The following is a 21,288-nucleotide window of genomic DNA, read 5'->3' as shown; positions in this document are numbered from 1 at the left end:
TTAGGGGTTCTAGAGACACTGCACTGACGCTGGGCCTGCAGCTTCTTCCTCGGTCTGCGTCCCCCACACTCTCACGCTCTTCCCCCTTCCCATCATGGCATGCAGCCTTGAGATGGGGGAGACTGGGCCCCTAAATTCCAGCCCCTTTCCCTAGGCTGTCTCCTCCATGCTGCCAGACAGAAACTAACTCACTTCTAGCCCTGCCCCCCAGCCAGGGGACATTCCACCTTCCTTTGTTTCTCTCCCTGGGGGGTAGCTGGTCGGACAGGCTGAGAGACCCTTGCCTAGTGACTCATCCCCTGTCCTGCTGGGCAGCCAGTGGAGGTCACTCACAACCCACTGCCCAGCATAGCAACCAGCAACGTACCTCCCACTACATCACAGAGGGTGTGTAGTGCATGGGCTGCTCCCAATCACAAAGCCCGATCCAGCAACTTTTAGTACCAAAGCAATCTCACTGACATGCTTGAAGTGAAGCACTTGCTTGAGGCCTGCCACATGCGCTAAAAGAGCAGTTTCATTACTGGGTAGCAGTAGGAAGTTGTCATCCTCCAGTGCGCCAGCCACCTTGAGGGAGAGGGAGGTGGCCCACACTTTACCATCATCACATATGCTCCCTTGAGACCATCCAAATGAATGTGAGTGTTTCTCACGTCCTCGCTGAGAGCAATAGGGAATCTCTTCATAGCCGAAAACAAGGTGGCGTGACATTTTCTAACCCTTATTTCTCACAAGAGTCCGGAAGAAGTGGAGGTCAAAAGATCCCTGTTTGAACTAGCTTGCTGTGGCTGGGAGATTAGCTGGCTGCATTATTAAAAGGCTCCACATTCCTCTATTAAGGGCCGTTAATTAGAAATGCAAACTTCCACGGTGTTTGCTCTTTGAGTTGGTGATAAATTGGCCTCACCTTGTGCTCTGGGAGTTCACTTAGACCAAAGTGTAACCCCAGGTCTGTCTTTGCCTGGCTAATGCTCATGCACACAGAGGCCTATGTTCCCTAGTTCAGAAAGCCCCATCCATGATCCACCAGGGACCTGTCTTCACCCAGATGCAAGGAAGCTTCCCAAGCTACCACTCAGTGTGGATGATATTGGGATACAGAGAGGCTACGTCTAGACTGGCATGATTTTCCGGAAATGCTTTTAACGGAAAAGTTTTCCATTAAAAGCATTTGTGGAAAAGAGCATCTAGATTGGCATGGACGCTTTTCCGCAAAAGCACTTTTTGTGGAAAAGCATCTGTGCCAATCTAGACACGCTTTTCCGCAAAAAAGCCCCGATCACCATTTTCACCATCGGGGCTTTTTTGCGGAAAACAAATCTGAGCTGTCTACACTGGCCCTTTTGCGCAAAAGACTTTTGCCCGAACGGGAGCAGCATAGTATTTCTGCAAGAAGCACTGATTTCTTACATGAGATCGTCTGTGTTCTTGCGGAAATTCAAGCGGCCAGTGTAGACAGCTGGCAAGTTTTTCCGCAAAAGCAACTGCTTTTGCGGAAAAACTTGCCAGTCTAGACACAGCCAGATTGTCTGGCTGCTGGACACTTCCCACACCACAATCCTCACAGTGACCAGCCCAGGGCCAAATTTCTCCTAGTATCTTATTCTGAAGGAGAATGTGCACTAAATATCATTGTATTGTGCAGTTGTGTTGCCCAACTACAACTGCATCCAGTAGCAGTACTGCCATGTTTTGAGAGAGCTCTGTATGGTGGTTTCTAAAGCAGTGGACAGATCTCGCCTGCAAAAATCCCACAGGCTTGACAAGGTGTTCTGCTCACACAAGCAGCGTAGGTTAGTGGGCAGCCACTGTATTACCCATTGCAACAGTTATTCTGGGCACAGTGAAGGTCATAAAGTCTTAGGTTCTGATCCCGCATTGAGGAGCATCCGGGCAGACAACTGGGATGTGATGCAGGAACCGACGTCCATGCATTTTTCAGTACATAAGAGCATGTTTTACAGAGAGGAGAGTTGCTGATCAGCACAGAGACTTTCCTCTGTTCTGTCCACAGGGGGTCTAAAGTTAATTTGGTAATATAGTGTCTGGGGCTCCGGCAGAGTCAAGTACCTTGCAGTGTTAGGGCAGGAGCCAGCAGATGGTGCAGCTACAAATAATCTCCCAAGTTCTTGTCCCTAGTGTCAGAGCAAGTTTTCAGTCTTTGTAGAAATGCTGCACTGTTAGTTTTCAGTGCTGCCCTTCTCTTGGGGAGCTGTGGTAAGCCACTGGAGAGTTTGCTCTCTGCTGCCTTCTCGCTTACCTGAGTCAGTTCTGGGACAGCTCATTGGGAATGTGGCAGTGGTGTTGGGCTGAGATTCCTGGACAAAGGGAGAGTTTGCCTGCTGTCTAACCCCTTTCCATTCTAGGAGGGGTATTTACTAAAACAAGTTACTCGAGCTCTGTCATGGATTTCCTCTTCATGGGTAGCGGACCTGCAAGGCTGAGGTAGATGCTGATTTTCCACAGAGGGGCAACATATAGTATGATGGGGGGGGGGGGTAATTTGGCTACGACAAATCAGGAAAGAAATCTTGGAGTTAGCGTGGACAGTTCTCTGAAAACTTCCACGCAGTGTGCAGCGGCGGTCAAAAAAGCAAATAGAGTGTTAGGAATTATTAGGAAAGGGATAGAAAATAAGACCCAGAATATCTTACTGCCCCTGTATAAAACTATGGTACGCCCACATCTTGAATACTGTGTACAGATGTGGTCTCCTCACCTCAAAAAAGATATTTTGGCCTTGGAAAGGGTTCAGATAAGGGCAACTAAAATGTGAGGGGTTTGGAACAGGTGAAGAGAGGTTAAAGCGACTGGGACTTTTCAGTTTAGAAAGGAGGAGACTGAGGGGGGATATGATAGAGGTCTATAAAATCATGAGTGGTGTGGAGAGGACGAATAAAGAAAAGTTATTCGTTAGTTCCCATAATATAAGGACTAGAGGACATCAAATGAAATGAATGGGTAGCAGGTTTAAAACTAATAAGCAAAAGTTCTTCTTCACACCGCTCACAGTCAACCTGTGGAACTCCTTGCCAGAGGAGGGGCTGTGAAGGCTAGGACTAGAACAGAGTTTAAAGAAGTTAGATAAATTCATGGAGGTTAGGTCCATAAAAGGCTATAGGGAATGGTGTCCCTGGCCTTTGTTTGTCAAAGGCTGGAGATGGATTCTGTGTGTGAAACTTACTGTTCCTTCCTAAGTGGAGTACTTTGCATTTGTGCTTATTAAACTTCATCCTGTTTTCTCAGACTGTTTCTCTAGTTTGTCCAGGATTTGTGAAGGATCTTCAAAATCGCTTGGTCATTGTCTTCGGTCCACCCCCTCCGGGGCACTTGGTGCTGGCCACTGTCAGCAGACAGGCTACTGGGCTAGATGGACCTTTGGTCTGACCCAGTGTGATGTAGTGTGTGTACCTTGCTGGTTGCTATGCTGGGCTGTGGGTGACCTCCACTGGCTGCTGGCTGCAGCTCGGCCCAGCAGGGCAGGGGATGAGTCATTATGCAAAGGGGGATCAGAACCTGTTTGACCAGCTATCTCCCAGGGAGCAGAACAATGGGAAGAAGGGGAGTGGAGCCCTGGCTGGGGGCAGGGCTGGAAGTGAGTGAGTTAGTTTCTGTCTGGGAGCATGGAGGAGACAGCCTAGGGAAAGGGGCTGGAATTTAGGGGCCCAGTCTCCCCCATCTCAAGGGGGGCTGAGGCATCCTAGGCCTGCCCTGTAACCAGATTACATCTGTGCTGTGCTGTATCCTGGAGAGGCAATAAACTTCCTCTGTTCTACTGGCTGGTGGAGTCTGTTTGTGCCATTACGGGGGTGCAGGAGACGGGAAAACCTCAATGTACCGTCACACCCAGTACAGCCATTCTTATGTATTATAGCATTGTGCTAACAATGTGTGTCTCTCTAATGGGCACTCTGCATAGAGAGATTTATGAGGAAGCTCACAGGCTTTGAGCTATGGAGGCGGGTTTAGGACAGAGTTGGGCAACCAAGTGAGCGGGCCGCGTGCGTGGCCCTCCCCTCATTTCAGTAGGCTGCGAGGTACCAAGATGGGTTCCCGGGCTAGGGTAACTTTGCTGCCTGTGCTTGTGTCCCTAGAACTTGCAGGGGAGCGCTGACTGAACTGTAGCAGCGCTGTGATGGGCTGCAGAGGCAGCGCACAACTCTCCCCGTCAGTGCTGTGTGCAATCAACACCCGCCTGACTGATTTGCCCCCATCCCTAAGCAGCCCCCTCAAGGGCTGAGCTCACAACCCTGGGTTTAGCAGGCCACTGCTCAAACCACTGAGCTCTCCCCCGCCTGGCACACCCCAGCCCCAGGGAGAAGGTGACACCTAGAGGAAAACAGGGCCAGCCTCATCCAGCAGGCTAATGGGACACACGGGGAAAGCACCCAGGAATCCTGCCTCCCCAGCCCAGATTCTAACCGCTAGGCAGTGCTGCCTGGCCTCCAGCGCCCCACCCCCCGGCTCTGCAGTGGGGAGGCGGAAGCCCCCTCTCTCTAGGCCCCCAAAGGTGCCCCCCTTTGCCTTCCAAAGGGAGGGGTCGCTCCTAGCGCGGTGCAGCCCCCCGGGGCTTGGGGCTGCCGCCTGGCTCGGAGCCCCGTGTTGCGCAGGGCGGCGGGACTTGACCTTGGAGGTGTCCTGGCTCAGCCTTGAGCCCCCCAACCCGCGCAGCGGCTAAGGGGGCCCGGCCCAGTGCGCGCCCCGCGGACCCCAGCTGCGCCCCCGGGCACGCTCTGCCCTGCCGCGCCCCCGCCGTGCGCTGCAAAGTCCTGCTGCGGCGCGGCCACGTGGAGGAGTTGGGAGAGGAGAGGGGCGGGGCTGGCTGCTCCGCCGCACTGTGGGGGGGCGGGCAACCCTGCTCCCCCCCGTCTCAATTAATGCGGAGGCTTTGGCCCGGCTCACAGGCGCAGCCAATGAGCGGGGCGCGCGGCGGCTCCTACGCGCACGGGCGGCCCTGGAGGGGCGGGTGGGGCGCGCGACTCTCTGCAGCATTTGGGGCTCGCGGCGCCCGGGTGCAGCGGTGACGGGCTTGGCTCCAGCAGGCGGGTGAGTGGCCGGGCCGGGCGCGGGGAGGCGCTCGCCGAAGTAACTTCGTTTGTTTGCTCGCTCTTGGGCTCCAGGGCAGGTGGCTCCGCAGTGAATTCTGCTGGGACAGAGCGTAATTTGTGCCAGGGCTGAGCCCGGGCACCCCGGGGCCCGGTGACTCGGAGCCCCCCCACCGGCTGGCACCCCCAGGGCCGGGCAGCTCGGAGCCCCCCCCTCCCTGGCTGGCACCTCCAGGGCTGGGCAGCTCGGAGCCCCCCCCCTCCCTGGCTGGCACCCTCTGGGCCGGGCAGCTCGGAGCTCCCCCCTCCCTGGCTGGCACCTCCAGGGCTGGGCAGCTCGGAGCCCCCCCCTCCCTGGCTGGCACCTCCAGGGCTGGGCAGCTCGGAGCCCCCCCCTCCCTGGCTGGCACCCCCAGGGCTGGGCAGCTCGGAGCCCCCCCCTCCCTGGCTGGCACCTCCAGGGCTGGGCAGCTCGGAGCCCCCCCCCCTCCCTGGCTGGCACCCCCAGGGCTGGGCAGCTCGGAGCCCCCCCCCTCCCTGGCTGGCACCCCCAGGGCCGGGCAGCTCGGAGCCCCCCCCCTCCCTGGCTGGCACCCTCTGGGCCGGGCAGCTCGGAGCTCCCCCCTCCCTGGCTGGCACCCCCAGGGCCGGGCAGCTCGGAGCCCCCCCCTCCCTGGCTGGCACCTCTGGGCCGGGCAGCTCGGAGCCCCCCCCCTCCCTGGCTGGCACCCTCTGGGCCGGGCAGCTCGGAGCCCCCCCCCCTCCCTGGCTGGCACCCTCTGGGCCGGGCAGCTCGGAGCCCCCCCCCCTCCCTGGCTGGCACCCCTAGGGCCGGGCAGCTCGGAGCCCCCCCTCCCTGGCTGGCACCTCTGGGCTTGCTGCATCAGTTATGAAAGTCCAAAAACGTGGTTTTGCTTGTGCTCTGGTGTGTTGGTTGCTGGGATGCCCTGGTGCTGGAGTGCCCGGTGCGGTGTGGCCGGCGGCCTGGCGTGGACTCTCCCCTAAGGGGGCTGCAGAGAAGGAGCAGCGGGGTGTTGCAAGGGGAGGTGGTTGCACCAGGGCTGCCTGGCAGGGGACAGTCCGAAGTGCGTGCAGGGGAGGTGCTGCAGAGCTGGCATGAATTGTTTCAAGGCTACAATCCAGGGGCTTCCCCCAGGCCGGATGTGGCTCTAGGGAGGAGTCCCGGGGGAGGGGGGGTGCTAGTGAGCCATGGGGAGGAGTCCAAACAGAGCCTTTCCTGCCTGATCTCGGGCCTGGCTCCGGGTCATGCAAATGCCCTGGGTTGGGTTTGAAGCCCAGAGAGGGGCTGGAGCTCGTGTGTTCATGGTGGTTTGCTCTGAGGTGTCACGAGCTGGTGTGGCGATTGCCAGGTGGGTCCTGCCGCTGGCGCTAAAGCTCACTCCCTGCTTGCTTGGGGTGCGAGGGAGGAGTGTGTTCAGGACCGTGCTTTCCCTGGTGACGTGGGCCAAGCCCCAGAGCTTTCGTCCCAGTCACCTTACAGTGTGTCTCCAGGCAGCCCCCCAGCCCTCCACAATGCACTGGAGCCAAGGCTGTCGGCTTCCTTGTGTGCCTTCCCTGGGACCCTCCGTGTGCCCATCCCCGCTCCCCAAACCCCGAGGGAGCCGGAAGCCGGTGGCACCATCTGCTGTGTGGCTGCGGGAGGGCTGGTTGTGTCCGGAGGCAGCTGCGGGAACAGACCAGTCCACGGCGGATGAGTCCCGCAATGGCTATTAGCCAAGGCGGGCAGGGATGCAGCCCCATGTCCCTTGCTGCAGGGGCGCCAATTGTGGGATAAACTCACTGCGCCAAAGTGAAGTGGGTCCGTGCTGAGTGTGTTTGCACCAGGGGAGCTAGTGAGGGTCTGTTCTTGGCTCTGGGCCCCGTGCAGCCTCTATCTGCAAGGGGGCATTAACGCCCTCCCCCCGCCGGCCGTGCTTCTGGAGAATTGCTGGCGGAGGCCGTGGGCAGGCGCCTGTCTCCTTGCTGGCTGCTGGCAGGAGGTCAGTCTCGGAGCTCTCAGTCTATTACCGCACTGGAGCACTTACAAGATGAGGCCGGAGATACCGACTCCCCGACTCTTGAGTCATTAGCGCTGCCTGTGCAGGGTAAGGCTGGCTCTCCTCCTCGCAGGCGGGGCGGCTGGCGGTCTCCGTGGGCAGCGACGGGCTGCGATTGCCGCCTGACGGCTCAGCCTCGCACCCCGAAGAATCTGTGGGGGCAAAGGGGAGCCGGGGGCTCTCTGCAAAGGCAGGGACTGGGCAGAGCTGGTGTGTGAGCAGCAGGATGGGCTAGCCAGGACGCCTGGCCTACTCAGTCCCCTACCTGCTCCCTGCAGCACAGTGCCCTCGAACAGCGCCCAGGCACACGCTGCTACACTAGGGCAGGAAGCGAACCTGTCGTATCCCCCGGAAACTGTTCAGCAGAATATAATCCCTGGAGGCAGGGTCTGGACAGGACCTTCCCGGTCCTGGGGAGAGAGTGTAGTCTAGTGGTTAGAGCAGGGGTCTGGCAGCCAGGACGTCTGGCTAGAGGGAATTGGATCACTTCATGGCAGATGGATCTGGTAATGGCTATTAGCCAAGATGGGCAGGGATGCAGCCCCACGTCCCTAACCCTCCGACTGCGAGATGCTCACTCAGACTGGGCAATGGGAGGGATCACTCGACAGTTGCCCCGTTCTGCTCTCTCTGGGGCACCTGGCTTTGTCCGCTGTGGGCAGACAGGGCACTGGGCTGACCCGGTGTGGACAGTCCAGCGTGGTGCCTTGTGAAAGCAGGAGGGACAGGGAGGGGGCTGGACTGCCCCAGGGTTTGCCCCGTTGGTAGGCTCCCCACCCGGTGTGGGCGCTGCTGGGGGGTGGGAGCGTGTGGGGGTGGGAGCGTGTGGTTGTCCTGGGGGTGGAGGAGCACCAGCACTGCTGGTAGAGGCAGGTGTGTGGGGGGGTCTCTAGCTGTGTGTGTGAAGGGGGTCCCTGGGGAGGGGTGCTCCTCTGGGCTCTGACATAACTCTCCTGCAGCCTCAGAAACGGAGGCAGTGCTGCCATGTCATGAGCCCCGCCCGCCCCCTCTTGCCCCAAGGGCCTGTCTGGTTGTGACAGGGCCAGGGCTGGTCAGCATGGGCCCCCGGTGTGGGGCAGGGCTTCCTCTCCGCTTGGCTCTCTGGGCAGGGAGGGGTGTCCCTGCGAGTCCAGCCTGCAGCCAGACACTCCCCCAGCTGGGACCTGCCTAGAGCTTGCTTTCCCCTTGAGATGATGCAGGGCCGCATGGTGGCATTGGGGGCTCCGTGCTGCAGGGGGCAGGCAGAGGAGTCAGTAGGGGGCGCTCTTCTCTCTGACCCCTGCTGAGTGGGGGGCACTGTGCTGCGAAAAGGGGGTTGGTTTCCTAGATTCTCTGCACTCATTGGCTGCTGGTGTTTCCATCCCAGCAGAGTTAATTGTGATGCCCTGGCCAAACCCGGCTGCTGCGGCCCTGAATACCCCCCGCAGTCTGTGGCCTGCGCTCTCTGCTTCTGCCGGGTCATGTTCTCATGCACTGTTCCGCACCAGCCATGTCCCACCCTAGAGGGAGCTGCATTTCAGCCACCGGCTAAGTTAGCTTTCTGTGTCCTGTAGCCAGCCCCCAAGTGCCTTGAGATCACCATGGGCCAGAGAAGGAAGTGTCGTTATTAGGGCTGGCGTTTGGCTGCGGCAGAGAAACCAGGCCAAGTCCACACAGCCGAACCTAGAATTGAACCCGAATCTGGATGGCCAGCCCCCTCTAGCTGCTTCCTTCCCCGGAGACCGGGATGCTGACGTTCTGCTCCCGAGGGCCCCTGATAACCTAAGGAGGGGGGAGCAGTTGCTGTGCCGAGCCACATCTCTGTGAAACGCCCCTCCCCAGGTTGGTCTGGGACTGCCAGATGCTGGGCCTGGAGGACAGGGGATAAGTTCCCTGTTCTGTTCACTCCCTCTGGGGCACCTGGCAGAGGCCGCTGTCCAAAGACAGGATGCTGGGCTAGGTGGACCATTGGCCTGAGCCAGTCTGGCCATTCTGATGGCTCATGATCTCTGGCCAGGGCTCATTCTTCTCCCCCCCCCCTCCCCCCCCCCCGAAGCAGAAAAAGATGTTAGGACACAAACAGGGGTCTAACCCAGGGTGGCTAAGCGAATTGCCCAAGGTCACACTATGAGTCAGTGGCAGAGCTGGAGTGAGAGCTGTGTTGGATCTGACTGAGCATGCCATGCTCAGTGTATGGGCCAGGGAACTGGCCCTGGCCAATATCCCTGCTTCCCTCACACACAGGACCCCTAGGGCAGGCGTGCGGGCCCCCCGCATGGAACCCAAATGCCTCGGGAATGTTCCCTTCCCTTGGAGCCACTGAAGGGATGGGGTGGACCCTGCTTTCCTGTGGCACGCCCGCGTCCCTTGAGAGCGAGGGGGGCTCTGCAGCTTGGACCCATCTCCGTCTGGCCCCCCAGCATCTTCCCACCTGGCTACAGAGACTCCTCACCGAGCAAGAAGGGTTAAGGAGGTGGAGGGCAGCAGGGGGGCTGTTTGTCCCCAGGCTGGCAGCCTGCACGCCGCTCCTCCCCCGCCCCAAACATCCGATCCAGCTGCAGCCAGGTGTGTGCGGGCGATTCCTTGGCGCATGGGGACGTGCCCGTTCCACATAGTCTGGGGGCACGACACATCCTGGATCTTTAGGGCCAGTCAGGCAGCTGCATTCATCCCTTGGCCCATGGGAGCTTGTGTGTGTGGGGGGGGGGGCTGCTTTGGAAAGCTCCCCAGAGCCCTAGATTCCTTGTGCCGCTTGCTATTAACCACTCGAGAGCTGCTCCGAGCTGGCTGAGCCGCGCAGATGCCTTCTCTGCTGCAGCGGCCTGCGGGGTTCCCGCACGGTGCCTGTAATCTAATGAGCGAAGGGTTTTATTTTTTAATTCCTTGTGCTGAGATGCTGCTGCAGATTCCATGCCCCCTTCCCCCGGGCACCAGGAACTGTGCAGAAGAGCATCCACGGGCAGTAAGAGTCACCTGCCATCTGCTGCGTCATTTATCTGTAGCATGTGTCCTTTAGAGGACTCGCTCCATAACTGCAGGCTGCCTGGGGCGCTCGGAGCAGTAGTTCATACTCTGTGTTTGCTCCACATAGCGCCTGTCACTTGAGGGTCAAAAAAAAAAAAAAAAGTGATCGATTAGGGAAACTGAGGCACAGCACGGAAGTGACACTTCCAGGGTCCTACGTTGATAGAGTGGTAGAGCTAGGAATTCTGATGCCTCTTGCCTTAAATGATATTCCTAGTACGCCCCCAGAACCCAGCCTACCAAACCGCCCCTCCAGACCAACTCACCCACCAATTTCAAAGCGCTTTGCCAAGGGAAGTCGGGGCACACTCCCCATTTTCAGGGCACGCCACGCGGCGGCGAGCCCCACGCACCAGCCGCACGGTTTGGCACACTGCGCATGCCAGCTTGTAATCTACTCGCCACGGGGAAGGAGATTACACTAATTGTCGAGCCCTGCCCATTTTACAGATGGGGAAACTGAGGCATGGAATGTGGCGCTGGCTCCCTCAAAGTCCCATAGCAAGTCAGTGGTAGGGCAAAGAGCTACCCAATCGCCCGCCCTGGTCACGTGTTGGACCTGCTGGATTGCACTACTCTTGGTGTGGTGAGGGATAAGTGGTCACAAATGCCCAGTTTCTGCATGACGACTTGCTTTGTGACAGCTCTTCTTCCCCCTCCCTCCCCCTGCCCCGCCCCGTGTACACCAGCGGCAAACTAGCGGCGTTGTTGTTGTGTGTGTTACAGTAGCACCTAACTGTCAGGGTGGTGAAACACTGGAATAAGTTGCCTAGGGGGGTTGTGGAGTCTCCATCCCTGGGGATATGTAAGAGCAGGTTGGACAGACACCTGTCAGGGATGGTGTAGATGGTGCTGGGTCCTGCCGGGAAGGCAGGGGACTGGACTCAATGACTTCTTGAGGTCCCTTCCAGTTCTAGTGCGCTGTGATTTTACGATGACCCCTTTGTGCTAGGGGCCGTACGCACAACAGCCAAAGGCGAAGGATGAACAGACTTGCTGATGCGCACGGGTTGGGGTGGCCAGTGGGAGGGCAACTCCTCTTCCAAGCTCGCGAGCGGACGGAGCCCCACGTGCTGAGTCACACGGCGGCCGTTGGCTTTGGGTCACTGCTGCCCGGGCTCTGTTTTGGGGGCTGGGAGGCTCCATTCCCATTCTCAGCCACTGGGGCCATCCAGTGCCCTGGACTGTGTATGAAAAGTGAATGGAGCTGGGGTCTGTGGGGACGGGCGCCAGGCAGTGCCGCCTGGGGTGGGATGGACCGTGAGCCTGGCTAGGTGCTATCTCAGCGGCGCTGGCCCACCTTCTCCAGCCAGGACCTGGGAAATCTGCCGCCTCCTGCCCCTTCCGCCTCCAGCCCCCGTGAGCCCTGCTCGATCTGGACAAAGGCCTCTTCTTTGGGTGCTTCAGGGCGCTCAACGGCCCGGGCCAGGACATGCCATGACATAAGGAGGCCCCTGGGGAGAGAGAGAGAGCAAACCACCGGGTCTGTCCATGTCCGACAGCCTCACCAGAGACGTCCCCCCTTTGTCTCCATTACAGCCCAGTCCTGGTTCCTCCCTCTCGCAAGGGCTCTCCAGGCTGTGCACGCAGTGTGCCAGCGAGCTCGCTGCCCTGCAGGGGGCGGTATCCATGGCTATGCTGTCCCAGGTCAGCCCCGAGACGGTTAGAATCCCGGTCTCCAGAGAGACCTGGTCGTTCAGGCTGTATCCCTGTCAGGCTTGTCCCCGTGTCACAGCGCTGGGGACAAGACTTAATCGATTGTGATTTTTTGGGTGCTTTCCCATCAAGCTCTAGTGTCTGGCCTTAGGTGATTATGGGAAGGGCACAGTTCCAGGTTGGCCTTGAAAGGCTATGCCACCAGCAGCCGATAAACAAAGCTCCGCGTGCGTCACTGTTGAGATGGTGCCCTTTTTTTAAGGCAACAACCATGACTTTGGAGGCCTGACTCCGGAGTTTTGAACACGAGGGGCCGGCAGTGGGCTCAGACAGCCGCTGTGCATCCCAGCGCCGTGTGTGGCGGCCAGGAGTTGAATTTTGCAAAGTGATCCCTCACCCTGGGTTATTGGGGATCACTTTGCCTTCGAGGATGAACAGACACTTTTCCTGCTGCCTCTTGGAGGCCGGGGCTCCCTCTGCCCAGCTGTTCCGGGCCCACGCCCCATCCCAGCGGAGGCTGCACGTCCCAAAGCGCCGTCTGATGATTACCCCTAATAACAGCGCGCTCACTTGGATTGAGATGTTTCCGAGGCTGTGGCTAATTTTGCTCTTCATGCTTCCCTTCCTTTATAATGGGATTTTGATAACGTCTCGCGTCCTGAAGTATTGGATACAATCAGCATAATTCCCCATTTATTAATTAGACCTTCCAGGCTAATGCAGACAGCGTGCGGGGGGAGCCGGTGACATCTTCCCCTCACCGCCACGTGGGTCCCCTCCGCGGGCAAGATGGTTCTTCCTGCCGTGCTCCGGCACAGCCTCTGGTGTTTGAGCCCATCCCTTTGAGGGCAGGATGCTGGTGGAGCATTCTCCTTGTGGAAGGGACCCTGCTGCTCCCTGGGAAACCCACTGGAGCGGAGGGCCTGGTGGAGCCCCAAAAGCAGAAGGTAGGACAGCCCCCCACCGCCCCTCTGTGTTCTGCATGGTAGGCATAACGGGGAGGTCGACAAAGGGCTTTCATGTCGACAGGCGACCGTCCAGACTGCCCCGATCTGCCGACAAACAGCTGATCGGCAGAGCGGGGCAGCCGTTTAAATTTAAATGAAGCCGCGATTATTTAAATCGCGGCTTCATTTCCCTCTGCCGATCAGCCTAATCTACGTGGCTCCGTCGACAGAGCCATGTAGTTTAGACGCACCCTCTGAGCTTACGCCCGGAGGCAGCTGGAGCCTGCAGGCTCCCGGGAAGCACGAGGCATTAGCATTACAGGCTGTGGCTGTGGTGCACCAGTGGCCAAGTTGGGAGCAGGCCTCCCGGCGAGGGAGAGCGATGCGGAGGCATGTGAAGGCGGAGACGGAAGTGGCCTTGTGGATGGTCACGGAGAGCTCCCCACACGGTGAAAGGCAGCCGGGGAAAACCTCAGAGGTGCTGGCTGGAAAATGTAAGGAGAGGCGAGCAGGCCCCGTGGGCCAATGGGGGGCAGGCGTGGGCTGGTAGGGACAGGCAGGCCCTGTGGGCAGACATGAGGTGGGCAGCAGCTCAGAAGAGATCGGAAGCAGAGTGGGAACCAACTGACGGGCCTGGTCACACACCTGGGTCTGGTGGAGAAGGGTTGGGAAAAGGGAGGGATGCCTGCGTCCACTTCCACCGTCTGGCACCTCCGGGTCGCCCTGCCTTAGACCTGCCGCTGGTGGATCCCTCGGAGTCCATGCCTGGAGCTTCGGGGGGTGTGTGCCTTTGTTCCCAGGTCCGCTCTCCTTGCTCGCTCCAGTGGCCGGGAGAACGACTCCTGTAGCCAGGCAGGCTCCGTGTCCGTGTCCTCGATCCGCTCCAGCCTCGTCTTCTGGTCCCTTGGGAAACCTCTGGTGAGAGGTGCAGCCGCTTGGAGTCTGGCTTGTGCTGCGGCGAAGGGAGTCGCGCGGGCCAGGCCAGGCGTGGGGCCGGGGGGAGCAGAGAAAGCCGCTCGGGAGCAGAGCTGGCTGCGTTATTTCTTCACCAGTTTACGGCTGGTTTTTCCTCTGAATCGTCCCTGCGGTAACGCTGCACCACAGGCTGCATTGTCTGCTGGGGGATGGAACCTGGGCTTTCCGGTTCCAAAAGCACCCGCCTCCAATGCCTGTGCCAAGACGCCGGCTTGGCTAGCCAAGGCGCTGCAGCGTGGGGGACCAGCGTGCTGCAGGGTGTGGGTGATACAGGAAGTTAATTCCGGGTGCAGCCAAGTCACTGGAGACCCACCTACGCCCCAATGGCCAGGTTTTCCAAAGAGCTTCGCTCCCGGGTGGGCAGGTAACTCACTGGCCAGGTTTCCCAGGGCCCGGCGTGCTGGGGGTTGAGTTCTGCAGCGGATCCGCCCCCCTTTTTGGTGCCTAAAGAGGAGCTGGGCCCTTGGCCACGCTGGGCCCTGTTGTGGGGCTGAGCCCCTGAAAATCTGCCTCTCGTCTCTTCTGACGGGCTGGGCCTTGGGCTGACTCTGTCCTGGCGTGAATTTCACCGTCTGCGAATAGCGTGGGGAGGGGCGATTTTCCGCCTTGTTCATGGGGCGCATCTTGTGGCTTGTGCCCTAAGTCACGGGGCATGGGCTTTGCTCCCTGATTGGGTGACGGTCGCTTTTTAATCGGGTGACTCGCGTGACGAACAGTCGGTGCTTTCATTCCTGTAGCATCAGGCAAGGTGGATCTGATTTTGAGGGTGCTGTCGGAAGATAAGACGTGGGAAAGAGGAGCTGGCAGTCTGGCTGTAGATTGGGACACAGATGCTCTGCCTTCTCCTCCGGCTTTGCCACTAACTCGCTGTGCAGCCTTGGGCACGTCACTTAGGGCTGGGTTAGACTCCTACCTCCCAGGGAAGTCAGTGGAAGTAGGGCACCGAGGCAGTTTGAAGATCTGTCTCCGTGGCTCCACTCTTTCCACCCACAAAACGGGTGTTGACAGTTTCCCGGGTGTCTGGAGGATGCGTCGTGTAGTTCCCTGGAGCCCTGATGGAACTGGCTAGAGAAGAGCAGAGCTTTCCTACTCCAGAACTGTCTGCAACGACTCCGGGGCAAGCCCTTGCTATCTGCCCGGCGGAGGGGCAAAAGCTGTGCGGCTGGAGAAAGGGGGGGTCAGAGAGACGCCTCTGACAGCTTTTGAAAGAGCTGGGGGGAGGGGTCACAATCTTGCTGGTCCTGCCTCTGCTGCTCCTGTTCTGTTCAGTGTCCCGGGGGGCCGTCGCTCAGCGATGGGCGGACAGACGGCAGGACGGTCCGTGCTGAACGTCCGTAGGGCCGAGCCAGCCACATGCCTTCCTGTCTCAGAGCCGTGCTCTAGCTGCTCAGGAAACCAGCGTGTTGTCAACCTGTGGAACTCCTTGCCAGAGGAGGCTGTGAAGGCTAGGACTATAATAGAGTTTAAAGAGAAGCTAGATAATTTCATGGAGGTTAGGTCCATAAAAGGTTATTAGCCAGGGGATAAAATGGTGTCCTTGGCCTCTGTTTGTCAGAGGCTGGAGAGGGATGGCAGGAGACAAATCGCTTGATCATTGTCTTTGGTCCACCCTCTCTGGGGCACCTGGTGCTGGCCACTGTCGGCAGACAGGATACTGGGCTAGATGGACCTTTGGTCTGACCCAGTACGGCCGTTCTTATGTTACGTTCTTATGTTCTATGGGCTGTCCTGGGGGGGCCGTGGGGCCTACCCCCGTACCCTGGCTGTGTAACCCCCGGGTCCCTCCCGTCCAGAGGATGCTTGGGGCGGCTGCCCTGGTCTGTGTGAGGGGATGGTTGACTGAGACCCACTGGGAGTAAGCAGCTCGCTGAAGCTGTGGTGGGGCAGCCATTGGACCCAGCTCTCCGGAGTCCTGGACCAGGAGGGAGCCATTGAGAAGCAAAAGGGTGATGGTTCCGGGGCAGGCTGCTTCTGTGGCTCCTGACAGCGCGATGAAATGCTGCACCAAGGTGCCTCCGCCACCTGGCATGTGGGGTGGGGCACCCCCCCCCGTGCCCCAGGCCTCTGAGGGACCCCCCTCGCCCGCTGCATCCCACCTGGCAGCTGGAAATCGCCCCTCCCATGCCAGTTGTGCGCAGAGCTCCCCTGCCCCTGGGTCTGGGATGGGCAAGTGCCCCCCAGACCAGTCAGCAGGGTCTGACTCCAGCCTTTGTGCTCTGTCAAGGCTGCATGTCAGAGCCCCGTGGCCCGGGACTGGCTGCGTGGCCTGTACATGGGGGCGCTGGGACGGGAGAGGCGCCGGCGGGGACGCCCTGCTGTCGGAGGATGCTAGCGATCACCTGGACTTGCAGCGGCCGCGCTGATCCGCGGGGAAGTCACGGGAGCGCCCCCCCCCCCCCTTCCCAAGTCAGCTGAGCCGTTTGCGTGAGCTGTAACGGGGCCTTGGGGCATCCCCGGTGAGCTGCTTGTAGAACGCCCGGCTGCTCCGAAATTGCCACCTGTCCTCCCCTTTCCCGGGCCGGCGGCGTGTGAATGCGGAGAGATTCGGGCGGCAGGGCAGGACTCGCCCCCACTTGGGTTCTGATGCTTGGCTGGCGTTTTATATTAACCCTCTTCTCCTTGCTCCCCGCTGAGACCCCCTTCTGCCTCCTGCCCCCGATTTCCTCTCGGCTCCAGGGTGCTGCTACAGCATGGGCTCAGTTTTTGGCCTAGCTGCTCGTTACAGGGCAGAGAGGACGCGGCGCAGGGAAATCGCAGGGCCTGTTTGCTCGGGGGCCGGTGGATCTGGCTGGTGAGGAGCCTGCAGCTTGCCTGGGGCTCGTGCGTCTGGCAGCTGCTCTCTGCTCCCGCTGCAGTGGGAAGAGCTTGTGGCAGAACGAAGGTCCCTCCATCCCCTGCAGAACCCCTGGACACACAGGGCCAGCGTGTGCCCCTGCCTGGCTGCTTACCTACTGCAGAGCCAGTTCCCCAGAAGCGGGTAGTTTTGGGGGGGGGGGCTGTCTTCGCCAGCGCTGGGGGAAGGCAAAGGCAGGAGGGGGCGCGGTGCCTGCCCGCAGACCCTCCTCTCAGGCAATGTTAATGAGGGTCCCTGTGAACCAGCAGCGGCCAGGAGCTCTGGTGCCCATCTCCGGTGCCCACTTCAAGGTCAAGCCAGCGTTCCATGCAGGCATCTAAGAGGGGTCCGGGGATTTCAGTGTCTTGCGCTCAGGCAGCTCCGTGGGGCTGGGCATGGACCGGGCAGGGGGCTGGGCTTCAGGAGTAGGAATGGGAAAGGTTAACTTGGGGGGCTGGTGCTGTGGGTGCGCCACAGACGGGGACACTCCAGCCAGGCCAGAGCAGTTCTTGCCTGTGACTGGGGGGCACCCCCTTTAATCAGTTACCAGGTTAAGCGTTATGTTTAGCTGGTTAACCAATTCAACAGGATTACACAGGGGCAGCGGGGAGGCACCAACTCCAGCCCCACGAAGGTGGCCACACGTGGCTCTGTGCTCTTACCCCACCTCTCTCTACCCCACTCATGGGCTTGCACGCCCTCCTGGGCACATCCCTTATCACCTGAGCCCAGCCCAGGGTGCGCAGCCCCCAGGGACCGGAGCCTGGGTGAGGCTCCTGGGGAGCCAGAAACCAGTCGTCACACAGCACGGGGCAGATGTGACTTGTTCACCCCCATGAGGTGTGTACCTGCCCCTGACGGTGGGGAAAGTGCATCAGAAAGAGACGAAGCAGGTGATTCCTGTTGGTATGTGGCACAGGCAGCATTAGACCCCCTTGCATCTGGCCTCTGCTTGCTGTGCTAGGCAGGGCCTGCTTCTGCCCCATGCAGGAGCCCTAGGAAAGCAGCACGCCCCGCAAAGGGAGACGTGGATTTGTCACATGGGATCTGTGGGTCGGAGCAGGTATCTAGAGATGACCTCTCCTTCCTTCCCCACTGGTCAGCAGGGCTTCTGGTTCCGTGGCGTTCTCTGCAGCTGTCCGAGCATCGCAGCCGCCCGTAATGAAATCTAAAGCGCAGAGATTTAGCGGTGGAGGGGGAGAGGAGAAACCGGGCGCGGGTCTGATTGCTCTGGCAACATTACCATGCTGCTCCCATCGGAGGGAAATGACAGCCCTGGTCCAGTGCGCGCTGATTGCTCCCGTGGGCACCGTTCTGCACGAAGGAGTTTGGAGGCTTTTTAGATGCCCTTCACCTTTTCTAGCTTAATTGTTTACCGCAGGCCTCGTCTTGGTCTCGTGTTGACTGCACAGGGCGGCCCCGCTCCTCCGTGGCGAGTAAAGGGACCTAGATGGGGATTTGTCAGCTGGAGATGCTTCCCACAACCTGGCCCCTTCTCTCTGGGGAATCTCCAAGCAGTGATGTATTCGGCCTCACAGCATTGCCAGGGAGCATAGGAACCCTAATCCGACAGATTCCTCCCCCCCCTTTTTGGTGCAGTAGACCCACCTGCTAGGAAAGACACCCACAGTCTCTGTATAGACTACATGTGGGCTTTGGGAGTGGTGTCTAGTATCCTGGTCCTTGAGCTCTCAAACCACGTGGCTCTACCACTCAAGCAGGGAACAGAAGATGGGTCTGAGGCGGAGAGATCTCCAGGGTGTAACTGATATTTTACATCCCTACCCTGGGGGGGTGGCTGGACACATCAGGATGGTCAGATTTAGGGGACTACAGAGGCTGGTCTGTCCATCTCCAGGTGTACGCCTCTATCTCTGTGCCTCGCAAGGGCCGTGCAGATGCTATGGCTGGTCGGGAGGCGGACAGCAGGACTTAGCCTTGGGTGCCCAACCAGAAGAGTGGTCCAAGATGGTGACTTGCCCTGGCCTTTAATTGTAACTCTTCCCTTCGCACAGGCACAAACGCCACCAATTGGCCGGGCACTTGCTGGAGTGAAACGCTCATTGACATCTCATTCATGCTTTGAACCGTCACTGTGACAACCATGCAACTTGGGCAGCGGCTGCACCGCAAGGCGATACGGGAAGGAAGCCATAGCCAATAGTTCTAGTCATTCATCTGGTACCCGAGTGGGTAGTTAAATCACATGCTTCCGGTCCTGCTCTCTGATTGGACAAGCCCGTGGGCATTTCCAACAATGAATGCTCATCTATGCCGCTTTGAAAGTCACCTCCTGGGAGTGCTGCTCAACGGCTTGGACGGCCACAGAGCTGATGGAGCCAGACACCATCACAATGAATATCCGCTAAGAAGATACCTAGGCCTGCCCGTGTGCCCACTCTAGGGAGAAGTTAATTCTCCCGTACATCTCTCCTAGACCGTAGTACGTTTATCTACCGGCCGAGGGACATGCACACAGAGAGATTAGATAGACGGGAGTGAACAGAACATGCGGGTAAGCATGGCCTGAGCAAATTCATTGTTCTGTCCCAGCAAATAGTATATACTCCTACAGGGGATACCCCATATACCCTGTCTGTCTGTCCATCCCTCACTGCTAGGTCTTAGTACACTGATCAGTCTGTTCCTACCGCTCTTTCACACCAAAGCATTGACTGTGTCTCTAGCCAAGGGCACCAGCTTGGAGATCCCTGCAACAAGGTTCACGCTTTTCCTAAAAATGATGTAATTAACAAAATTGGCTGGTTGTTGTTTTTTTTTTTAAGCCAATCTCTCCCCCACCCCGGCCGTCACAATGAAGACATTATGTCTCTGATGCTCTTTTGAAACTAAACCAAGCTTAACTCTCGCCTGAGTTGCCTTCATCCATCACAAGGGAGCCAGATGAATGACTAGCGACGTGCTGCCATCAGAACAATTGGTTATTGCTTCCTTAATGTATCGCCTTGCGGTGCAGCTGCTTCCATCCTTCCCCGCTTATATAGCTGTAATAGTGCGAGTTCAAAGCATTAAAAGGACTTCGATGGGCATGTCACCGTGGGAGGTGGCTGCTGTGGGCGGAAGCTGACTCAGCAAGTCCAAGTGCAGTGTCTGTCAGCAGTTTTCAGAGCTGCCCAAGAGCTCTTTGCCTAGAGAGGCAGAGCGGCCTAGTGGATAGAGCAATGTACTGGGATTCAGCAAGCCTAAGTTCTATTCCTGGCTCATTCACCAGCCTGCTCCATGATCTTGGGCAAATGACTTTGTGATGGTGGGTTGGGGTTTCCCAGTCTCCTGCACCCCCGTAGTGGCACAAACAGACTCCACCAGCCAGTAGAATAGAGGGAGTTTATTGCTTCTCCAGGACACAACACAACACAGATGTGATCTGGTTCCAGGGCAGGCCTGGGATGCCTCAGTCCCCCTTGAGATGGGGGAGACTGGGCCCCTAAATCCCAGCCCGTTGCCTAGGCTGCTTCCTCCATGATACCAGACAGAAACTGCCCAACTTCCAGCCCTGCCCCCAGCCAGGGCTCCACTCCGCCTTCCTTCCTTTGTTCCACTCCCTGGGAGGTAACCTGTAGAACAGGGTACCTCCCTGTCCCATCAGCTACTCGGCTGGGCCGTGGTACAGACAGCAGCCAGTGGGGGTCACCCACAGCCCAAACCTAGCAACCAGCAAGGTACCCCCACTACGTCTCAGACTTTAACCTCCCTGTGCCTCAGTTTCTCCATTTGTAAAATGGGGATATTGGTGTGTATCCCCGTGTGTAAAGTACTTTGAGATCTGCTGCTGAAGAAGGCTGAGCAGCAGCTCGGGATTGTTCCAGGCTGTCACACAGCGCAGGGGCATCACCCAGCCCTGCACCCCCATCCACAGCCAGATATGAGACTCAGCCAGCAAGTAGAAAAGAAGGTTGGTTTGTTTGACAGAGACCGTGTAGTTCAAACTTCTTGTTTCAGGAGCCAGCAGTACAATCTGTTTTGAGGCTGGGGGGGGCCCAGAGCCCCAGCTCTGGTCCCCTGCCCCCGCCCCCAGTGAGTCATAACCAGCCTCTCCCTCCTCATCCAGATAGTGTTGCAGTGTCCAGGGAAACTGAGGCACGCACGCACATCCCCCCCCCCCCAGGTTGTGTCTAGACTGGCCACTTTTTCCGGAAAAGCAGGCGCTTTTCCAGAAAAACTTGCCAGCTATCTACACTGGCCGCTTGAATTTCCGCAAAAGCACTGACGATCTCCTGTAAGATTGTCGGTGCTTTTGCAGAAATACTATGCTGCTCCCGTTCGGGCAAAAGTCTTTTTCCGAAAAACTTTTGCGCAAAAGGGCCAGTGTAGACAGCAGAGATTTGTTTTCCGCAAAAAAGCCCCAATCGCAAAAATGGCGATCTCCACTATGTCACACAGGCATCACAACGGGCCAGCTGCCTCTAGCGCCCTGATCCCACAGGCTTCCTCTCGGGCCGGTGGGGGAGTGCTCAGAAATCGCAGCTGCAATATGGCCCTCGGCTTTACCCCCTGCGGGTTTACTCAAAGGGGTGTGTTTCAGCACTGGAGTGTGTGGACAGCTCCCTACAAGGGCAGCTTTCCCTGAACCAGAAACAGGCCTTTGGAGCTGAGCTGCAATGCCCCTCGGGAGGAGTGGGTTGTGTAAAGCCAACTTGCCACCATCACCTCCCCACCCGCACGTGGCCCCAGGCCGCCTGTGCTGGGCTGAATTCCCCTCCCTGCAGGGTCAGATAGCGCGACGGGGACGTGGCGAGCGGAGGACCAAAGCA

General features: G+C 58.6%; 1 protein-coding gene across 7 annotated transcripts in view; it reads left to right on the top strand.

Moving 5' to 3' along the window:
* SYT2 (synaptotagmin 2) overlaps window positions 1-21,288 on the top strand; it is a 130,870-nt gene that overhangs the window by 8,440 nt on the left and 101,142 nt on the right. For 2 of the 7 annotated variants that reach the window (XM_075910211.2, XM_075910213.2), the window contains exon 1: window positions 4,918-5,046. The exons of 1 other annotated variant lie outside the window; for it this stretch is intronic. The gene's annotated coding sequence lies outside the window, so the exon portion shown is untranslated. Of the gene's footprint in view, window positions 1-4,905; window positions 5,047-21,288 lie in introns of those variants that run through there. 4 more of the 7 variants (XM_075910224.2, XM_075910222.2, XM_075910221.2 and 1 more) reach the window with 3 other exon arrangements.

Source organism: Pelodiscus sinensis, chromosome 27, assembly GCF_052426305.1.
Source record: "Pelodiscus sinensis isolate ZL-2025 chromosome 27, ASM5242630v1, whole genome shotgun sequence".
Classification (NCBI taxonomy): Eukaryota; Metazoa; Chordata; order Testudines; family Trionychidae; genus Pelodiscus; species Pelodiscus sinensis.
This window is presented reverse-complemented; position numbering and strand designations above follow the sequence as displayed.